The sequence below is a fragment of the Myodes glareolus genome, chromosome 7 (genome assembly GCF_982192425.1).
Source record: "Myodes glareolus chromosome 7, mMyoGla1.1, whole genome shotgun sequence".
In the NCBI taxonomy this organism is placed as follows: Eukaryota; Metazoa; Chordata; class Mammalia; order Rodentia; family Cricetidae; genus Myodes; species Myodes glareolus.
The window spans coordinates 73,630,611-73,650,882 of NC_142032.1; the positions used below are offsets into that span (position 1 = coordinate 73,630,611).

Here is a 20,272-nt window from a genome sequence, read left to right on the forward strand (position 1 = left end):
CAAGGAGGTCATACAAGGAAAGAGGGGGTAAGGAGCCAGTTAGGAGGGGGAGGAATGGCCAGGATAGGTCTTTGGTGGATTACAACTTGGAGACTCCGAAATTATGGACATGATCAACTTTCTAAATATCAAAAAGTCAGAGGAGAAAAACAGTCCTGGAGTTTTGACAGCACACACAGCACATCATAAAAGATCCAGCTTCCTTCAACACACCATGGCCTTTCCAAGATACTATTTCAGGAGATGATGAAGGCTGGGAGTAGGGAGACTGTGGTCACAGTAGCAAAAGCCACGGAAGGTGACCAAAATGTCCAACGGTGAGGAGCGGTTTATCAGATTGAGGCACAGCCACAGAACAGATTCATTTGCAACGGTTTCAGAATATTGGTTGAGCTTGGGGCATCTGGGTGAAAATATTTTCATTATTAACTGAAAACCGGAAAAGTAAACTATGGGTCACATAATCGAGCCTCGTGTGGCTGTGTGCAGCAATGAAGCAAACAGAAACAGTACAAATGGGCCAGCAAGCAAGGTAAAACCTATGGCAAGGTGTTATCAGCATAATTCTTTGGCTCAAGCTAAGCATTTTTCTTCATAGATTTGGTATCTATTTTCTAATTCTTTTTTTATGTTTTTTTATTTTTTTTTTTTGTTTATTCAAGTATCCGAAAACACTCTTTCCACTTCCTCCCCTCCTCCCAATACCCTCCCGCTTCCCCCACTCCCTCTCCTCCTCCCTCACCATTCCCAAGAGCAGTCAGGGTTTCCTGTCCTGTGGGGAATCCAAGTTCCTCCCCCCTCCCTCTGGGTCCAGGAAGGTGAGCATCCAAACAGGCCAGGATCCCAAAAAGCCAGTCCATGCAGACGAAATTCTTTAAAAGAAAATTCAATTATAGTCTAATTTATTGTGTATGTGCGTGTGCGTGCATGTGTATGTGCATGTGTATGTGCATGTGGTGGTCAGAACACAACTTCCAATAGGGGTCTTGGGGATTGAACTCAGGTTCCCGGGCCTGGCAGCAGACACCATTTGCGGCTGAGCCATCCCATGAGCCCTGTTTTCTGGTTCTATGCTGAATGAATACCACTAGTATAGTCAACGTAAACAAGAAAATATATTTTAGAGAGATTTCAGGTGTCAAGGAACAACTTAGCTCCCTGTCCTAGTGACTGACTGCTTTGTGACACGGGCACCATCAGAGCAACACCACTTCCGAGCTCACGCCATCCCCGTGAAGACTTGCCCTCCTCATTCTGAGGCAGAAACACACCCACACTCACTCATTAGGCATCGCCCGAGAAAATGAAGGCACAAGAGAGAAGTTTCCAAAAACATATACATCCACCCACCCAGAGCATGGAATGGCATTTTTCAAAGACCACTGACACTTCCCCAAGTTTTGTGAACAGAAATAGTTTCTGGGCGACAGTTTGACTAATATCCTGATCAGTTATGACGTTAGTGTGCAAGCATGCTATTACATTCGAAAACTGTCGATGATGTCAGGAGGGCTGGATTCCAGAGCAGCCCCACCTTGGGATGTCTGCCAGGTGACTGCTTGGGACTTTAGCTTTTCCATATGTAAGAGTGAAGGCCTGGGCTGCACCGTAACTGCGGGGTTCCTTGATCCAGTCAAGCCCCTTACTCTGCTTACTAACTTACCTCCCTCTTCCTGCTGCTTACATTAGCTCTCTGCGTCGACAGGCTACAGGCTGAAGCATTAATAAGTTTCCAGTAATGGTCTGGCAACCTCTTGTATAAAATATAAAATTACGATTTGAAATACACATGTATGTGCATCTAGAGTAAGTGAACGAACTGCTAAATATCTGTGCTTACATAGATGAGTACATATATCAAATTCACACTGTACCACCAGCTCGGAGACCTTCCTGATTTCTGGGCAGCTAGAACTTCTTATGAAACCTCTCTTCAGGGGCTGAAGAGATGGCTCAGTGGTTCAGCACACCGGCTGCTCTTGCAGAGGACCTGGGTTTGGTTCCCAGAACCCGCCTAGTGACTTGCAACCATTTGTAACTCCAATGCCAGGGGATTCAATACCCTCTTCTGACCTCTGTGGGCACCAGGCACAAATGTGGTACCCATACATGCATGCAGACAGAACACTCACACACATAAAAGTAACATCTATAAGAATTTCTTCAGCAGATCTTTGGGAGTTCAAGGCTAACCTGGACTATACAGTGAGTTCCAGGAGAGTTGGGTTTACAAAACGAGATCCTGTTTCAAAAACTATTTTAAAAAATTTATTTTTTAAAAAACCCCACATTTCTTCACAGATCTACTGAATGAAACTATAAAAGCTTTCTAAATTCTACTAGTGGATAACACTGAATCTAGAACGACTAAAATATTTTTCAGGGGGCAAATTTTGGTTAGAGATTTCAACTACCAGCTCCTACCACCAGCTGCCGGGCCCCCTGCAAACCTAGGCAGCGGAGGTTGAGTGGTTGGTGGCATGTGTGGGGAGCTTGTGCCAACAAGTGCTTTTCCAAGAGACTGTGCATCATTACGACAGACCGAGGCAGCAAGGGCCCTCCTTTCAAGAGGAAGGTATTGTGAGATAGTTAACTCTTTTGGGGGCCTGCCACCCAGTTTCCAAATAAATCACAGATGGAGGTTAATTCATAGTTACAAATGCCTGGCCTTAGCTTGGCTTGTTTCTTGCCAGCTTTTCTTACCTTAAATTATTTCGACTGCCTTTTGCCTCTGGGCTTCTTTCCTTCTTTCCCCATGGCTGGCTGGGTGACGGGGTGGCTGGCCCCTGACATCTTCCTCTCTCTGTCCTCTGGCTCCTCTTTCTCTCTCCTCCCAGATTTCTCCTTCTATTTATCCTCTCTGCCTCTTAGTCCCGCCTATCTTTGCTCCCATCTGGCTATTGGGCATCCAGCTCTTTATTAGGACCATCAGGAGTTCTAGACAGGCAAAGAACCACAGTTTTGCAGAGTTAAACAAATGCAGCATAAACAAAAGTCACACCCCTGAAATTAACATTCCAATAATATCCCCAACAGGAAGGTGTCCACGTGCTAGCGTGAAAGGGCCAACTGACACCTCAGGCTCCACACACTTAGTACATCTGTGCCCCATCAGCATCCTGTGCACACCTGAGTGAATAGCTAGCTTCACACATAGTACATCCATCCCCATCTGCATCCTGTGGGCACCTGAGTGAATAGCATGCAGCCATACACTGCAAGTTGGTAGGCTAATCCAGAGTAAGGTAAATTCAAAATGCAAGGAATAGTTTCTCAGGTGTGGTATCTTAGTGCGTCAGGGCGATGTAGCAGATGCCACGAGACTGATGGCCTAGAAACCACTGCTCTGCATCTCTCAACATTCTGGAGGCGGAGATTTCATAATCAAAGCCAGCAGGTCTGCGGGCTGCTGGGAGTCCTCCTCCAGGCTCAGTGTGTGCTGTTTCACTAGGGCACAGGGAGCTTTCCCTGGTTCCCTGCATAGAACACGAGTCCCATCCATGAAAGCTCGCCCTCACACCTAGCCATCTCCCCAAGTCCCCACCTCTTAACATCTCCTCCTGAGCCTTCAAGTCTGTTCTAGCTAGTTTTATGTCAACTTGACACAAGCTAGAGTCAGCGAGAGAAGGAGTCTCAATGGGGGGGGGGGGGCTCCATAAGACAGGGCAGTAGGCAAGCCTGTAGGACTTTTCTTAATCAGTGATTGATGTGGGAGGGCCTAGACCTTTATAGATGGGGCCACCCCTGGGCTGATGGTTCTGGGTTGACAATAACAAACAAACAAACAAACAGAACACGTGGAGCAAGCCATTAAGCAACACCACTCCACAGCCTCTGCATCAGCTCCTTCCTCCAGGTTCCCTCCCGCTTTGAGCTCCTGTCATGGCTTCCCTCAAAGGACTATGACTTCAGATATGTAAGTCACATTAACCTTTTCCTTCCAAGTTGCTTTCGGACGTGGTGTTTCATCAAAGCAATGGCAACAATTACTAAAAGAAGGTCTTAGGCTATGAATTTGGGAGGACACTGTTGGACCCTAACAAGGGGTACCCGATGAACAAGCTGCCACAGAAACCCAGGATTCTTCCAGGCCAGAAGGATCTGGTGAGGATCTAGCAACAGTCTAGGAGCAACTGAAACAAGGGAAGGGCATCATTGGTCCAATGTGTGTGAAGAGCCTTGCAAATTAAAGACGGTTCCTCAGGCTGAGCGCAGGTTCCATCGTCAGCACCATACAACAAAATGAAAGCTCCCTCCCCCTCTCCCTTACTGTTTGGTCCTAAAACCACTGGCTTTCCTTCCCCTTCCTCTGGTGGACAAGAGTGGTGTGGAGGAGCGAGGGCAAGGGTAGCAATGGCATAGAGAAGACCAGGGTTCTAAGGAAGTCACCAGCACAGGGAGGACAGTCAAGAAAGCAACAGCAAGTCAGGTAGGACAAGCCAGGCTCTCATGAGAAGAGGATCTGCAAGGACTAAATGTGATGGGGCTGGAGGAAAAAGAGAAATGGAGTTAGACAGCAGCCATCTCCCGCAATCAGAGATTATCAATTAATCTGGGATCGAGGCAGAGAGACGTGTATGCATGTGTGTGCATGAGTGTGCCTGTGTGTGCCTGTGCATGGACAGAGAGCCTCAAAAAGGAAAACAAGGGACTAGAGAGATGGTTCATCAGTTAAGAGCACCGATTGTTCCTCCTGGAAAGTGGGGTTCAATTCCCAGCACCCACACGGCAGCTCACAATAAACTCTAGTCTCCTAGGATCCAAAGACCTCGGAGGGCACTGCATACACACAGGGCACAGACATACATGCAGGGAAAACACCCATATACATAGAATAACAATAAAGGTTAAAGAATTAATAAAAGATAGAAAATACAGAAAGTGTTGGGTCACAATCCATGGAATTAAAGTAATAACCCATGCATCCGTATGGACTGAAATGATAACAAGGACAGATGAATGAACAAGGAGGACAGAAAGAAAGCATTTTATTTGTATGAGGAATGGTGGAAATAAAGATACTACCACTAAGGGCCCATCATGGAAGAGGTGAGTACAGGCCAGGCAGGGGACATGGAAGGATACCAAGGTAGGCGGGTGGTGGCGCAAAGAAGCAAATGGTAGCACGGTCTCTAAGGCTCCTCTACCAAATGCCAACTGATCACAAAATGAAAAGGGATAGCTTCATGGTGGAGATGTCTGGTATTGCCAGCCTTGCCAGGTATTGACCAGGGTCGCCTGCCACCACTGAGAAGGCCCAGCTTCACGGCTGTAGAATCCCTGCTCCAAATGGGCGGTTAGTCTCCACACAGATGCAGACAGATTGAAGACTTTCTCCATCGGGAAACAGCTATGCTCTTCGAGGTCAAGGGAAACTGGGAAGAGGTAAGCCAGGACCCTAGACTGAGAGAGTGTGGGCAAGTATGACACAGGACCCAGCATAGGACTGCACCCTGGATCTGATGGGGGAATGAACGGTGGTAGTGATGCTGAGAAGATTCTGAGGATTGACGAGGACTCCCCATTGGGTGGCTGCATTGGCACCATGCCGGAGGATGCTGCTGTTGGGAAAATGCATGCTGGAGCTCTGGAGGGCTGGGGGGTTTGGTTTGGAGGGGGCAACTTTATGCAACTTGTTTTTGAATGGTGCATGGAGTAATAGTAAGAGATACCCATAGAGCGAAGGGGTGACGGGCAGAGCCTGCATGGGAAGTGATCAGCAATTGGAGAATTCGGGTGAATGGAGTGTGGGCGTTCTTTGTGCTGTTCTCACAGCGCAATTGGAACGGCAATGTGTACAGCAAAATTTAAACAAGGCCTTCCTGAGCAAGGCCTGTAGGCAGCCGCCCAGAGCTCGGTCTGGCTCTGGAGGGCAGCACGGGTTGTGGGGAGGGCAGGATGATTAAGGTAATCACGGGGCTGACACTGGATGGCTGGGGCTAGAGCCAGCTCTGAGGGGCCTCAGAGTATCAGGAGAGCAGGACAGGAACCTCTAATCTCAGGGTGACGGATGTGTCACAGAGCTATTTGCAGGCAAGTGGCGGGACGTTTAAAAACTGACGGTCATGTTGCTGTAGAGAATAACCAAAGAGAAGAAGAATCCCCGGCGAGGGAGCCCAGAAAGAGCTCTGGGACTCTCCAGGAGCCAGGTCAGGCTGGACAGGACACAAGCCACTGCAGAGGAGGGGGCTTCAAGATGTCCTAGGGTTGAGGGAGCGGCAGAGGGAACAATCAGGGACCATTTGTGATCTGAGCATCTAATGACTTGGCAAGTTCCTAACTGCAAGCGTCAGACATAAAAACTTAGGACTTCCTGTGTCATTAGGGACTTATCTCTAACAAGGGTTAAAGATTATTTACTTAGCTTTAAAGGAAGTCCGGTTCAACTTAAATAAGTTTACATCATTCTGACTAATAGCACGGATCCCTGGAGTTTTTCACTTTGCTGTTGACATTGCTATATTTAAAATTTTTTTTTCTTTCTATTTTGAGGATCTCATGTAGCCCAGGCTGGCTTTAAACTGCCTGTGTGGGTGAGAATGATCTTAACCTTGAACTCCCGACCTCCTGCCACCGCCCCCAGTGTGCTGGGATTACAGGTTAGGTGCTCTGGAGCCAGGTTTCCAAAGCTGGGGATTTGACTGAGGCCTTTGTGTCTACCAGGCAAGCACCAACGGAGCTCCACTTTTCCCTGGCTGTTCTTTCTTCTTTCTCCTAATGTAAGTTGAGAATCTTACTTCGTTTTAGCAGTGGGGTCTCACCACGTTGCCCACACCAGTCCACTCTCATGCCAAGGCCTCTTGACTAGCTGGGACTGTGAGCCTGCACCACAGTGTCAGCTAAGGTAGATCACTAACCTCAGGGCTGGGCTCGCCAGAAACGGGGCTGCACTGAAGAGAACTGGACGAGTTCTCGCAGTCAGAGCCTGGCAGCCTAGGGCGGCTCACCTCTGCTGTCTGGGTTTCGGAAGGCATGCCAAAGTTTGGCAGAATGGAAGCTTCTCTGGTTGCGAATCTCCTGCAGAAGCCATAGGCCAGTTGTGAGCTAGTATGATACAGGAGGGGGAGGGGAGGATGTATGCCGCCTGGAGCACACCCAGGGAGTGGCCTTCCCAGAGCATCGCTCCTGAGCATCCTGGGCAAATATCTGTCCTCTGGGGAGTGAAGAGGACAGAATCCTTGCTCTGCTTCTGCCAGTATTCACTGAAGTATGGCTCTGGGCAAGCCAACCTGGGCTTTCTTTATCCGGATCTGGCAGGTAAAATTGGGACAAGTTTGGCCTGGCATTCCTGCAGGCCAGGCAGAAGCGGAACTAAGATTCCTAGACCAGCAAGATCAACTTGCCTAGGGTCAGGCATGAAACTTAAGGCTGTGATGGTCCTTGACCATAATCTGGGAACGCTTGCTTTATTGTTACCAACACTCTGACGTACACGAACCTGGAAAGAGACCGACACAAACATAACAGCTTCATTCAGAAGAACAGCTACTCGCTAGGCCTGTGTGAAGGGCATCATCCTCCCTTGGCAAGCCTGTAGAATACGATCAAGATGAGACCAAGGGCATGGGAGTCAGGAAATCTCACAGCCAGCCAGAGGGAGGAACCAGGAAGATGCCTCCCACGGGGCTCTACGGAAAGGGGTTTGTGGGAATGATTCTGAGGCAGAGACAGACTAGCAGATAAGCAAGTCTAGCAAAGTGAAGACTTGGCCTTTGGGGTGGGGGGGGGGGGAGAAAGAAAAAAAAAGAAACACACTTTTTTTTTTAATAAGAGAAAATTTGCACAGTATCTCAGGGCTTCGCTAGCTGCTGTCTGTGATCCCTCAGGATTCCAGACAAGAGGGCAGCCTATTGCTTTACAGCAGTGGAGACCAGGTCTTGGGAATGCAATGGCTTGGCAAGGGAATACCAGTGAGAATTTGGGTCTTCCACCACTGACATCCTTCAGGAGCCCTGAAAGGCGCACAGCCCTGACTGGAGCGCAGGGAGGGCTCCAGAGGGGCACAAGCAGTCATGAGACTTCCCAGGAGACAGGAAGAAACAGCAGGTCCGGAGAGGAACTTGAGACCCGAAGCGACAAAAGCAAGAATATTTCTCTTTGCTGACAAACCTCAGCTCGGAGCTCAAAAGCAAGTTTGTGGGAACGTATGAATGCGTGAACAAATGAACCAACCAGCGACGGTTGCACAGCCATAAGGAGTCATAGCCACAGAGGTTGATATACTGCACCGTCTCATTTCAAGCTGAACTTCTGCTCAATTCAACTATGACCTGTGCTTTTCACGTCTTGTAAGGACTCATTTTTTTTTTTTAATCCTCAAATTTATTTTGCCTACTTCTGAAAAGCCCTGGGCTTTAGTACTGGGCCTTTGCTGATGAAGAAATAAAATGCCTCTTGAGAAGCAAATGGCTGCAAAGACTGTAAGGGCAGAGACCACCTCAGAACCATCCCTCTGCAACAAAGAGCGGCTTTGCCCGAAGCTCAGTCTCCCAATTTGTTACCCCGGCAACAGCAGTGGACAGACTCATAACGCCAGTCCTGAGAGCATCTATCTCTCCAGTAGGGTGCCTGGCCAGTGGGATGTGTTCCAAAGGGAAAGGTGCCATCAGCACAAACATAGCAGGTCCTCCCTCACTCCCGCCTTCCCTGCCAGGTATGCCTCCTCGGGTGGACACACTCCTCCTTCTCCCGGGCTGTGTGAGCACCAGGAGAATGAGGATCAAGAACCGACAGCGGTCAGATGGCAGCAAGCGATGGGACTAAGGCTTACAGGCACACAGGACGTGCTCAACACAGTGCAGACCTGTCTTCACAAAGAGCTAGAGCACATACTCGCGGTGGCTTGAATATGGTTTGCCTCTGCCAACCTCAGCTGGAGTGCAGTCCCCTCCCAGGCATGTTAAAAGGTGGCACCAGGTGACACCTGTAAGAGGTAATTAAGGCTCTGCCCTCAGGAGTGGATTAACCCATTTAGGCATCTAATGGATTAGTGGATTATCTTGAGAGTGGATCTGTTATAAAAGTCGGTCTGGCTAGGTCTCTCACATATTCCCAGTCTCTTGTCATGGGGTGCCCTGTACTGGTCTGTGGCTGTGGCAATGAGAAGGCTATCACCAGATGCATCCCTTTGACCTTGGATAGAGCCACAAGTCAAAACAAACTTTTTTTTTTCCTGGGTAACTCAGTGTGTGTCATTAACTGTGACACATTACTGTGTCACCAGTATAAAATGAATTAAGGTATCCCTCCACCCTAGACACTCGACAGAACATTCCATCCAAGCTGTTCCAGCTCTAGATCTGAGATCTCAGATCCCATGCAGGTTATGGTGGTTTCGACAACATCTAGTAACAGGAAGTGCAGAAGAGCCAATGGAGAGCTACCTCCAGGAAGTCTGAGCAGTGAGCCACGGAGGCCTTCCTCTCCAGGGCCCTAGGCATCGCCCCACAATATGAAGATTTGGACTGTTTGGTCTTATGGATCCCACCTAATCCTAAGGGAGCTGATCAGAAACCCAAAGCTCTAGAGGGAGAGCCCCCTGGCTGGGCTGAAAAATGACAGGGGAGCAGGTCCACACTTTGGAGCAATCTCAAGGGTGAGGACTAAGAATAGGAGACAGAGTGTGACCTGCTGACCCCAGCCTTTGGCCACCCAGGAGACCCTGAAAAGGAAGGCAGGACAGCAGATGGCAGGGAGCCTTCGAATCTACAACTTAATCATCCCTCCAAACCAAGCTGTTTTTGTTCCCATACTTTCCTGGTTAATGAACTCAGGTCTGGGTTTCACGAGGAGCTCAGGGGAGGAGATATTCTCAGGACGAGCAGAGAGCAGCCGCCACGTTTCTCAAAAGACTAAGACATAAACCCTTCTAGGTCAGGCAGATAACGACACAGTTGTTCCCTAATCAAAGAAGCGCAGCACAGTGCCAAGGCTCATTTAGCACCTGCAGGTCCTTCAAGTTAGGATTCCCCATCCCCCACCGCCTACCCCCACCGCCTACCCCCCACCGCTGGGGGCTGCTGTCCTGCAGCACCAAATACACAGGTACATTGCTTCTCCCAGGATACAGCATGGAATTCAAACAATGGAGGAATCGTTGGGAATTGGGTGGAGTTGGCAAGGACCTCAAGTGGAGCCTAGAGTAAAGCTCTGACCCAGCTGGATTATTTACTAGCCCTTCATAATCTTAAGCAAGCTCATTAAACTATTATGACCCTGTTTCTGAAGCTGTAACCTAAGGACGAAAAATCATGAAAGGGCACTGAGCATGGAGCTCAGCTGCGAGAGCGTCTGCCTAGCTCGCATAGGCTGTGGGATCCATCCCAGCACAGAATAAAACAAACCAGTGATGTAGGCTAGCCCTCAGGAGATGGAGGCAAGAGGAAGAAGGGCTCAAAGTCAGCCTCTGCCACACAGTGAGTTAGAGGTTAGAGACCAGCCTGAGCTACTTGAAGCTATCTCAAAAAAAAAGGAAAAAGAAATATCAAAAATATTAAAATTGATAGAAGCAAAAATAGAATGGTGGCTACCACGTAGTGTTAGACATGATTGTCTAACAGAGAGAGAGAGAGAGAGAGAGAGATTAGACTGATAAGGTAAGTAAGTACTGGGGCTCTGACCACACAACAATATCACTACATCAACAATGTTGAGCTGAACACTTAGCTGTATAGTTAAGATGCAAAACTTTACGCCAAGTGATTTGTTTAAGTGTGGTTTAAAAACATAGGTTAGCCAGGTGTGGGAACTTACACCCGTGACCTTAGCATTAGGAAGTAAGAAACAGGAAGACGTTGAGTCAGAAGCCAGCCTGGACTACAGAGCTACATACTGAGCTCCAGGCTAGCCTGGTCTATGCAATAAAATCCCCAAGTAAGGGATGGCACTCTCCTCACCATGGGTCATCAGGAAGCAGGATTGGGTCATAAATATTATACGGACACAGGGAAGTGACCCAAGCGAGGTGATGTTCATAACTGTCTGCTCTGGCTCTTTCTGGCTGCCACTTTATTCAGGCCAGAACCAACACCCCTCTAACATGTTTGAACTGAGAACAGGCATTCAACCCATGCACAATGAGCGGAAGGCAGGGCAGAGGCCTCCAGTATTTTTATGTAGACAGGAGACAACTTTGAAATTAACAACAAAATAAAAATGTATCAGAATCACAGATTTTTCTCTGGTTCTAAAACCACACGAGCAGTAAAATTACTCAGTATTTTCTCTGTCACACAAGAAGGCTGAGTTCTTGACCGAAGTAAATCCTTCCCTCACGAGGCAAGAGGGGAGAGGATCTAGTCCCTGAGCCGGTGAGGAACTTCTAGAGAAACGTTCTACACAGTTCTGAGTGCTGAGCACAGAGAAAAATGAGGCAGGGTCTTGTCAGACCTCAAGGAGACAGACTTTGAGACATGGAAGACCAGAGGACAACCTGGGAAACAGAAGGGGAACGGAGACTTAGAAGCAGCTTCGGCTAAAAGCACTGACTTTTCGTTTGGGCCTACAGCTGTCTGTCTTGGCTGCTGTAACCTCTGGATCAGATCCCTGTTCAACTCTGCAGGTAAATAACCACTCATTTAAGGGGCACCTGTCTGAAAATTACTAATACAAAGTTGAGTGGTCCTAAGTTTACTGACCCTTTCCTGGCCTCTTTCAGGGCTGAAGACACCAAGAAAGACATACGACCTTTTCCAAATGCCAAAACAGTGAGCCTGGAAGGCAATCACCCCATGATGAACTAAAATGCCCCCTCAAGGACAAGCAATCATCCCTTCCAAAACTGAACTTTCCCCCACCCCACATAGGAGCCTCCCCAGATTCAGCAGGGTCTCCCAGAACCAGATCTGACTTAGGGTTCAGGTAACATGAGCAGGCTTGTCTAGAAACACTCCTAAGCCAGGTACTTCAAGGCATGAACACAGTTCAGTCAAGGTGGAAGAGCTAGCATGGGAAAAAGGGATCTGGACACCAAAAGCCATAGGAAGCCTGGGGCTAAGGAAGAGCCATGTGCACAGTACCAGGAAGCAGGGAGAAGAAGCTACTGAGCTGACCAGACAGATCTTCTTACTGTGTGCTCCCCAGGAACCGGTATGAATGACACCCCCAGGCCCTCAAGGGCCTTAAATGCAAGAATGGTGAGTGGGCGCTTTTAAGTCTAAAAGGCACAGACACAGAGATGGCTCATAGACCTTGGGGGATTTAGTATGCACTGGAGAAGACCGCAAACGAGAGGAATGATGGAGCTGAAGAGAGCAGAGATATGAGCCAGGGGAGCAATGGCTTTCTCTTCCCAGCTCCTTCCGCCTAGATTTGCCCTCTGTAGCAGAATCAGGTTACACATCCTTTACTTGTGCCAGATCCAGGGAAAACATAAGGGAGTCCATGTAATTTGGGCCTAGATAGTAAGGTTAGTTAGTAGCTTCTAATGTGTGTAGCCCCCTTTGATGTGGGATGCTGTGAATGTGTTTTATTACCATTGGTTAGTAAAGAAGCTGATTTGGCCTATAGCTAGGCAGGAAATCCAAGCAGAGAGATAGGGAAAAAGAGGGCAGAGTCAGAGAGATGCCAGCAGCTGCTGGGAGAAGCAAGATGTAAGGTAATGCCATGGCCATGTGGCAATACACAGATGAATAGAAATGGGTTAATTTAGTTGTAAGAGCTAGTTAAGAATAAGCCTGTGCTAATAGGCCAAACAGTTTGTAATTAATAGTAAGCCTCAGAGTGATTATTCAGGAACTGGCAGGCAGGAGAGAAACCTCCAGTTACACCCCTTGTTTACATTTCACAGTAATAACTAATAATAATAAATAAGAAATACAAAGTACAGGAGACACCAGGAGATCTACCTCCAATAAACAGGCACCTTAACTATAAGGTAAAAATACTAACACAAATGACTGTCCCTTTGCAAAGCACTCTACGGTTTGCCAGTATCTTCACATACGTGGCTTCACCAGCATCCACAGCTCTGTGAAGCTGAGGGGCCTGCTTCACATTACCCCTACCATTAATTAAAGAGAAGAAAAAAGACTCCTGATGGTTTGAGACTCCTTCAAGGTTACACAGCTTGGAAGAGGAGAGACAGGGCTCCTAAGATTGGGTCTATGTCTCTAAATCCTGGGCAGTCTCTATATTGCCCCTCCCCAGCCCAGGGGTAATGAGTCTTGGGAACATTGCTCTCTCTTAACTGGCAGTCCTGAATCCATTAGTTAAATGAGAAGCTGAAACCCTATAACACAGTACACAGGGGCGGCAGAGATGGGGGTGGTGCTGAGCATCCCCATATCTGGAGGGGAACCTCCACTGCAGCCAATCGCTGTATTTTCTTGAGGTCATTACTCTATTTTTAGAGGTTTTGCCTTGCAAACTTTTGTCTCCCCGGGTCTTTGTTTTCACGCCTCTCATTTCTCTCAAATGATTTCATAATCTGTGGGATGTTTTGTCATCCCAGGGAGTTGCTGCGGCAGTGATTATTAAGGTTATAAACCAAGGACTGTGGCCTCAGTGGGGCAGAGGCAGAAAAATCTCTATCACCCGGTCGGATTTCACAGACCTGGATCTCAATGGGAGGGATCAGGGGATCTGGCCCCGAGGCCTTCTCTTTCTTAGGTGTGCTCCACTGGACAGCCTCAACTACTGGCGCTGCCAGCTTCTCAAACCTTCTAATAATCTGTGCACATGAACAAGAGTCTACCAGACCAACCCCAACCATCCAAGGACCAAATCCTAGGAAACACACACAGTCAGGTATACATCCGCATGCAAATGCTCTCCACCAAGCAAGCTCTCCTTGCAGGCTGCCCTCTTCTGCACCTATGACTTGAAGTCTGGCAGCCATAGGCTCCTTTCCTCATATTCTCTCTCGAATTCCTGTGACCTTGGCAGAGCCCTCTACATAGGTCACTACCGGCACTCTGAGTAGCAATTCCAGGTTGTGCAGGCCCCCGACTCTCACCCACCAGATGCCTGCAGTGCACGCAGTCACCAAGACAACCAGATACAGCCTCCTGGGTTGCTAGATATCCCTTCCAGGGAGCTTCAGCCTCAACCAAAGTCTGCCCATCAGATACAGATACGCTTGCCACCCCACCCCCATATACACACCCTTGAAGTCTTGAAGTCAGGTGTTTTAGGCCAAATTAGCATCTTATTTAATTCAACTGCCATCAACCACCCAGGGCCCTGTCACTTTATTGGAGTGGCTCTGGGAACTAGAAGTGTCTTTCCTCATTCGGAGTCTGTCTCCATGGAAACAACAAACAAATAACACCAATGCAATACCAAATAAAACCAGTGAGGCTGCCTGCGGGACCTAGCACCAACAGCACCAGGTCAGGTGTCTGGGGTCCTGCACTGGAGCCCCACTTGGAAGTGAGACCCTGGATAAGACCCTGGACTCCTTTGACAATTCTTTTTCATAACTGTTACGGGGAAACCTTGGTCTTCAAGCTTCCTTCCAGTTTAAATAGTCCAAGTATTCAAGCACGAGAGACAGGGATGAGGTGGACTAATTTTATCTAGGTCTCACAGGGGCCCAACACTTGTCCTGCAGACTCCCGTAAGCAAACATGCCTGTGTATGAATGACTAGAATACACGCAGGCCGTATTCCACAGACATAGTCTGAGGCTTGAGGTAACCTCAGAGTTCTTTTTAAGACGGGTCTTGTTATGCCTTGCCGGCCGACGTCCAACACGTCATCCCAAATAGCTGTGATTACAGGCACACAGCAAGGCACTCAACTCGGGACCTAACATCTGAGAGAGAGCCGAAGGAGGAGGAGGAGGCCTGGAGACCGAATCCACTCTGGTGACTGTATAAGGGGCAGCTGCTGGCCTATTTCCTGCTCCAAGTTTCCTTACAGGGAAATGCCTAGGACAGGGCTGGGTCTGTGAAGAGGAGACCCATGGGAATCCTTCCACTGCCCAGCCCAGCCCAGCCCTTCTAATTTCCAACTGTCAGCCTAAAAGCCTGAGAGAAGATTCACCTCTGACAGCTACGTGTGGTTCTGAATGGAAGTCAAAGTCATTGCTTCCTATGAAAGACTGTACTTTTGAAACTTGGCCTCCACAGGAGATCAGAGAAATGAATGGAGGGAATCCTCTCTGCTTCCTAAGAGAATTGTACTTTTCCCTGGGCTAAAACAGGCAGTAGTCTGCCCTGGGACCCTCAGTTTTCCATGTGCTGTTCAGTGGGGACCTGGGGTGGTCACAGGTGCACGTGTAAGCCCATTCAGCAAGCCCCTCCTCTCTCTCCTCTTCGGTAGGCTTCTACCACCTTCCATAAAGTTTCAGTTCTGTTTCCAACTAGCTACCACAAACTTTTGTCTCTGTATCTGACCCCAGAAGGCAGCGGTGCCCCGTCGCCGATCAACGCTGGACAAAGTTAGGAGAACAGCAGGCAAACGGAGGGGTGTTCCGAGACAATCACAACACTCCTGAGGCTGCGTGTGCAGGACACCCAAAGTCAGAGAACCCTGTGGCAGCCCAGCTGAGCTAAAGGACGCCTAGGGGGAAGCTAGGCTGGGTCACGTGCCGCGCTGGAGCCCAGAAGTGCACTCGGCTGTGCTGACGTAACTGTTCGAGAATTTAAAAGTCTCAAACTCGGAGGAAATCCTGTGCAGATCTTTAAGACTCATACACACGCATCTAAGTGGCTGCCAAAGGTGCCCCCAAGAGACCCGGTGTGGCCAATACTAATAGAAAAACAGAGGCCAGCGGAGACGGCATAGAGGCAGCCCCTGGATAAGGACACCCCACCCCCGCCCCAAACCAGGAGGACCCCCAACACTCCGCCCACAGACGTTGTCTCCTGGTGGCCCACTCAGGGGAACCAACCTCTGGAACGGACGCTTGGGTCCCGCTAGTTCCCTGACAGACACACGCCTCAGCCAGCAGGGAACACAATGTGTACTTTCAGCTCCAACACAAGTCCCTCTTAGGAAAGCTGAAAGGAGCTTCGCAGCCCCTTCTAGCGCGGCTTTGTCTGGCGGCCAAGGTCCTAGGGTCGTCTGTCTCCTCCCTGACCCCACGTGCGCCCGCCGTGGCCACTGCGCACTTACCCGGACGATCGGGGTTGGCCCTCGCGTAGCTACCTTCCTCCGGGGACGCAACTGCCAAAGAGTCCCCAAGACAGGCTGAGTCCTCCGAGCCTGGCGCGGTCCCCACCGGGTAAACCCAGGAAATGCAAACTTTCCCGGGGCAACGGGCGCGGGGTGGGCGCAGGCTCCCCGAAGGGCTCGGGAAAAGTTGCAGCACAAAAGGCCAATGACTGGGAGAGCGCCGGCGACCGGGCCAGGCTCCTCCCCCAGCTCCGAGCGCTCGGGGCCAGCGCAGCCAGCTGCTCGCAGGGGCGCCCGCCGCGCTCTCCTCCCCGGCCAGGAATGTGCAGCCCGGCGCGCCCACACGCACCCAGGGACCCGCCCGAAGCGCACCGGCAGGCAAGGGACCCAGGGACAGGCCCGCTCCCGAACGCCCTGCCGACTTCCAGGAGGTTTTGAGTCACAACAACTTGTTACTGTTAGTCTTTTTTCCACGGCGCTTTCCCCTGTGTGAAGGAAGGATTGGAGTCCAGAGCTGGGGCGGGGTTGGTTCCTGCCTGCTAGCGGGAGAAACCTTAGCAAGAAGTTGGAAGTGGGTGGGGTGGAGACACTACCTGGAACCACACTCTGGCCTTGTCTTCTGCTTGCCTTCCGGATGCCTAGCCACAGAAACTTTCGGTAAACCTCGTACAGCTGCTGTCCCGCCTGCTCGTTGACTGTTGCAGCTTCAAAAGCAGGCTTATTTCTAGGGACTGTGTACGTTTCTATTTGCTTTTTTGTTGTTTTGTTTTTCCTATAGTCTGAAGCGAACTCCTTCCCTCGCATCCCCTTTACACACAGAAGTGGTACTTCCCTGCCCACACCATACCTTTTCTCTGGAAATGACTGCCTCTAGACCCCACTTAGAAGAGAATGTGGCTGTATGTGGGTGTTAGGCTTCCTATTTTAAGGTTTGTGTCAAAGCAACCATTGCTCTATTTTATAGACTCAGGGACCAAAGGGCAGAAGACTCGTTGTGACTCAACACTTCCTTTCCTCCCCTTAAAGAAACAGATGCCCTAGGATGGAGTGCCCAGGTGAGAATTCCCTAGTAGGATTTGTAGACTTTGCAGCCACAAAAAATATTTTCTGTATTTAAAAAAAAATCACTACTTCTGACCGGACAGTGGTGGCGCACGCCTTTAATCCCAGCACTTGGGAGGCAGAGGCAGGCGGATCTCTGTGAGTTTGAGACCAGCAAGTTCCAGGACAGGAACAAAGCTACACAGAGGAACCCTGTCTCCGAAAAACCAACCAACCAACCAGCCAAACAAACAAACAAAGCAAGCAATACTCCTATGAGTCACATTTTGAGGACCATTTAATAGATTCTGGGTTCACTCTCTTGTCATGAGTGTATTGGTACCGGTTTGTTTGTTTATTTGTTTGTTTTCAAGACAGAGTTTCTCTGTGTAACCTTGGCTGTCCTGGAACTCACCCCATAGACCAGGCTGGCCTCCAACTCACAAAGATCCATCTGCCTCGGCCTCCTGAGTGCTGGAATTAAAGGTGTGTGCCACCATCGCCCAGCTGGTGTTGTATTATTGCGCTCATTTCACAAACTAGGACCCAATCTACTGATTTGCTTAAATGCGCCATCAGCTATTTCTGAAGGATCCCAGTTCGAGTTTCTGCGGCAGTGATAGAACACTGATCAAAAGCAGCTTGGGGGAGGAAAGAGTCTATTTCCACTCATACTTTATAATCCATCATTGGGGGACAGACACCAACGCAGGAGCGTCAAGCAGAAATCACAGACACATGCTGCACCAGGCCTTTCCCAGGTGAAACCCTCTTCCCCAGGTGACGACTGACTACACAGCCTTCATAATAGAGGAAGGTCCCTTTGCTATCCATGCCCCCCTCCCAACCCCCCACCCTGCCAAGGATGTCCCTACCCTAGTCCCGTTCCCCACCCCAGTCTGTGAACCAGAATGTGCTGGACACGACCTGAAATCACCTAGGAAGCGCCTCAACCCAGAAATTATCTAGCCCAGGTTGGCCTGTGGGCAGGTATTATGGGGGATTATCTTGACAGTTAATTTGTGTAAAAAGATCCAGGCTGCCGTGGGTGGCACCATTTCCTTGTTTGAGGTACTGGACTGTTCAGAGTAGGGTAGCTCACTGAGTACTGCCCAAACAGGCCGCATTCGTTTCCTCTCTTCCCCCTCGACTGTGGATGTGGCGTGACTAGCTCCTTGGATTTTGGCCTTAACGTCACCCCAGGGCGGAGCATGACCTGGAACTGTCAACTAAAACAAACCTCTCCTCCCCTGTGTTACTTTTGGCTAAGATAGTTTATCACAGCAAAAGAAAAGAAACTAGAACAATGAAAAAAAAAACCAATAGTTGCAGGTGGAATTAAGGCGCTAATCATCTGACCTTAAAATAAGGAGATTCATTTGGGTAATCTGGGTGTCCCAGTGAACCCAGTTAAATCACAGAGGTCCTTCTAAATGCAAGAGGGAGACAGATTGAGAGGGGGCGGAGTCTTCTGAAATACAAGGCCTGGTCCTGTCTACCAAGGAGGTTTTGCTCTGTTTACAGCCTCTGTTAATACCCTGCTGTGGCAACAGTGCAGAGAAGGGACAAATCTGGTGGACAGAGAACGCAGACGGGAGGCAGGCTGGAAACCTGCACTCGGACTAGGCCAACAGAGAAGTCACCATGAACTGCAGTCACCACCCCAAGCGCCCATGGAGACCTAAAGAAGTCAAAGACAGGACCCTGCCTGGAAAGACAGGAAGCAGGAGTGTGAAACCTGGAACACAACAGACATCAGTGCCTGGCACTGCCCTGCGAGCAACATTAGAATCTCGCAAGAGGCTGGAAAGAATCTCCACTCTATCCAAGGACTTGCTTCTTCCCATTGGACCAAGGGCCCCTCGTTGGTTACTCTACTCCTGAGCTAGCAATGCCACAGTTTTATACACAGAGAAATCCTTGTAATGAGGACTACATCAGCAAACATGGGAGGCCAGCTATAACTGACAGGGAAGACACAAAGCAGGACAGAGGCCAAGCCTTCCTAGACAAAGCACACGCTCACTCCTTGCTAGAGGGCTGAGTGTTCACAAAGTCTATCTTTTTGATATGCTAATGAACACAAAGAAACACTTAGGCACAGGGACCCGAAGTTTCAGCACTTTATTTTCAGAGACTCACAGGCCTCAGAGCACACAGACATGCCAGCTATCATAAGCTCTGCTTCACCAAAGGAGCTCTGATGGAGCCTCACTATCCTTTGTGAAAGGAGCAGGCAAAAACACCTTGATCCGAGAACTGCCATTTTGACTTCAGACTCCATTTTACCAGCAGGGTGAAATAAAGTTCAGGTCCCCACGCCCTAGTGAGGCTGAGAACTCTCCAGTGGCTGATCACCCTCCTCCCTAAACCATAGAAAGAGTCATTATGCATCTTTAGCTCTCTCTAGCAACATTATGGCTGTTCCTAATAGCAGAAGGAACAAATGAATCTGATTGACTGGACTAAAAGACGTGCATTGTATGTCAGTCGACAGTGATGGGTCCCTCAAGAAAGGTTCCTCATCTTTGATTTCTGGTTGGTGAAAATTGTAACTGTTGGGGGCTGGAGAGATGGCTCAGCGGTTAAGAGCATCGCCTGCTCTTCCAAAGGTCCTGAGTTCAATTCCCGGCAGCCACTTGGTGGCTCACAACCATCTGTAATGAGATCTGGTGCCCCCTTCTAGCCTGCGGACATACACACAGACAGAATATTGTGTACATAATAAATAAATAAATAAACAAACAAACAAATAAATAAATTAGAAAATTGTAGCTGTAACTTGGCAACAAATGTTTGTGAATTTTATGCTTATGAACCCCACTTTTGCCCCTGCTTGTGGCTTTCAGGAGGACAAAGTCTCCTGAGTCCCTGCCCTGCAGCCCTGCTTAGGTGGCGACTTACTAAACCTTCGGAAGCCGTAGGTGTTGTCTCTCTTTCCTCGTGGCGCATAGCAGGCTAGGTGTAACACTCTGGGGCCTGAGATGCACTAGGATTGAAGTTATATGCATGGAGGCCTCTGTGCCCAATCCTACCTTCAGGAGAGGATGGCTACCACCCAACACAGACTGAAAAAGAATCTTTAACCCAGTGTTGGGTATGGGGAGATATTCCAGAAGAGGGAAGGCATTGGCTGAGTTTCAGGTAACTGACTGGAATTACTTGAAGACGT

The 20,272-nt window shown here is 49.2% G+C and overlaps 1 protein-coding gene across 19 annotated transcripts in view; it reads right to left on the reverse strand.

Moving 5' to 3' along the window:
- Tacc2 (transforming acidic coiled-coil containing protein 2) overlaps nt 1-20,272 on the reverse strand; it is a 212,040-nt gene that overhangs the window by 99,229 nt on the left and 92,539 nt on the right. The window lies entirely within an intron of this gene.